Source organism: Neodiprion fabricii, unplaced genomic scaffold (genome assembly GCF_021155785.1).
Source record: "Neodiprion fabricii isolate iyNeoFabr1 unplaced genomic scaffold, iyNeoFabr1.1 ptg000046l, whole genome shotgun sequence".
NCBI classification, from domain to species: domain Eukaryota; kingdom Metazoa; phylum Arthropoda; class Insecta; order Hymenoptera; family Diprionidae; genus Neodiprion; species Neodiprion fabricii.
In genome coordinates this window covers 20001-22500 of record NW_025791589.1, presented here as the reverse complement: position 1 = coordinate 22500, position 2500 = coordinate 20001, and the positions used below count along the sequence as shown (strand labels likewise).

Here is a 2500-nt window from a genome sequence, read left to right as displayed (position 1 = left end):
TTATCCAAGTAAATGTGTGTACGATCTAAGAAACCATAACTGATTTAATGAGCCATTCGCGGTTTCACCTTAATTTGGCTTGCACTGAGACATGCATGGCTTAATCTTTGAGACAAGCATATGACTACTGGCAGGATCAACCAGGGAGCTTCGATACAAAATCTCGGCTCGGACGTGCGCCACCCATCGCCGACCGGGTCTCGTAGCCCGGTCGGCCGCGCGTCTACTGTGTGTTTCGGGACTGCACGCAGGCAGCCCCGGTTCCGTGTGCCGCCACCTCGACACTCGGCTTATAAGCGTTCGAACGATCTCCCGTACCCGTCGGCTAGATTGAAAGCGTCTGGGATACGTTGTTATAACGTCTCTGGTCTTTGAGTGTACGCTCGGAAAGAAGCGAGTTGACGCGTGCGTTGGAGCGTTCAGCCTTCCGTGTTTCACGGAGAGCCGAACTTCTTGGTACCGCGTCAAGGGCCATTCGGTCTGAGACACCGACCCGCGGTAATGCAGTGACGATAGATGAAACAACGCGAGTCGCGTAGTTTCTTTGGTACGAGGCACGGAACGGTCCGCGAACGCCCGCTCCTGGTCTACGCCGACGTACGTATCGTGCTCGAGCACGTACCGGTACGGCGTAGCAGGCGGACGACGGGAGACCGGCCCGACCGACTCGCTCCTCTTACTAGTAGGAGCCTGGCCGCTAGGACGTCGGCGCCGGTACGGTGGTAGCACGGTCGGCTTACGGGGCGAAACCTCCGCGGGCTATCGAAAAAATTTTGAACTCCGGGAACTTTGTCGAAATTAACCGAGGGCTCATTTGACGATGTTCCGACAGGCTCCCGGCCCGGATCGACTCCGGGACGCCGCGCATCGCCTTTCGGTCGACTCGGACCGAAATTTTTACAAGTCCCGTCGGCCCGTATCGACTCCGGGACGCCGCGCATCGCCTTTCGGTCGACTCGGACCGTAATTTTTACAAGTCCCGTCGGCCCGTATCGACTCCGGGACGCCGCGCATCGCCTTTCGGTCGACTCGGACCGTAATTTTTACAAGTCCCGTCGGCCCGTATCGACTCCGGGACGCCGCGCATCGCCTTTCGGTCGACTCGGACCGAAATTTTTACAAGTCCCGTCGGCCCGTATCGACTCCGGGACGCCGCGCATCGCCTTTCGGTCGACTCGGACCGAAATTCTCACAAGTCCCGTCGGCCCGTATCGACTCCGGGACGCCGCGCATCGCCTTTCGGTCGACTCGGACCGAAATTCTTACAAGTCCCGTCGGCCCGTATCGACTCCGGGACGCCGCGCATCGCCTCTCGGTCGACTCGGACCGAAATTTTCACAAGTCCCGTCGGCCCGTATCGACTCCGGGACGCCGCGCATCGCCTTTCGGTCGACTCGGACCGTAATTTTTACAAGTCCCGTCGGCCCGTATCGACTCCGGGACGCCGCGCATCGCCTTTCGGTCGACTCGGACCGTAATTTTTACAAGTCCCGTCGGCCCGTATCGACTCCGGGACGCCGCGCATCGCCTTTCGGTCGACTCGGACCGTAATTTTTACAAGTCCCGTCGGCCCGTATCGACTCCGGGACGCCGCGCATCGCCTTTCGGTCGACTCGGACCGAAATTTTTACAAGTCCCGTCGGCCCGTATCGACTCCGGGACGCCGCGCATCGCCTCTCGGTCGACTCGGACCGAAATTTTCACAAGTCCCGTCGGCCCGTATCGACTCCGGGACGCCGCGCATCGCCTCTCGGTCGACTCGGAACGAAACTTCATCGAGTCCCGTCGGCCCGTATAGACTCCGGGACGCCGCGCATCGCCTTTCGCTCGTCTCGAACCGAAATTTTCACAAGTCCCGTCGGCCCGTATCGACTCCGGGACGCCGCGCATCGCCTCTCGGTCGACTCGGAACGAAATTTTCACAAGTCCCGTCGGCCCGTATCGACTCCGGGACGCCGCGCATCGCCTTTCGCTCGTCTCGAACCGAAATTTTCACAAGTCCCGTCGGCCCGTATAGACTCCGGGACGCCGCGCATCGCCCTTCGCTCGTCTCGAACCGAAATTTTCACAAGTCCCGTCGGCCCGTATCGACTCCGGGACGCCGCGCATCGCCTCTCGGTCGACTCGGAACGAAACTTCATCGAGTCCCGTCGGCCCGTATAGACTCCGGGACGCCGCGCATCGCCTCTCGGTCGACTCGGACCGAAATTTTCACAAGTCCCGTCGGCCCGTATCGACTCCGGGACGCCGCGCATCGCCTCTCGGTCGACTCGGAACGAAACTTCATCGAGTCCCGTCGGCCCGTATAGACTCCGGGACGCCGCGCATCGCCTTTCGCTCGTCTCGAACCGAAATTTTCACAAGTCCCGTCGGCCCGTATCGACTCCGGGACGCCGCGCATCGCCTCTCGGTCGACTCGGAACGAAATTTTCACAAGTCCCGTCGGCCCGTATCGACTCCGGGACGCCGCGCATCGCCTTTCGCTCGTCTCGAACCGAAA

At 60.8% G+C, this 2500-nt stretch overlaps 1 non-coding gene across 1 annotated transcript in view; it reads right to left on the bottom strand.

Annotated features, from left to right (window-relative positions):
• LOC124187325 overlaps positions 1–147 on the bottom strand; it is a 1913-nt gene extending 1766 nt beyond the window's left edge. Inside the window, exon 1 of the ribosomal RNA XR_006871865.1 lies at positions 1–147. This exon is cut by the window's left edge and continues 1766 nt beyond it. This is a non-coding gene — a ribosomal RNA (small subunit ribosomal RNA).
• Positions 148–2500: the final 2353 nt, after the last annotated feature.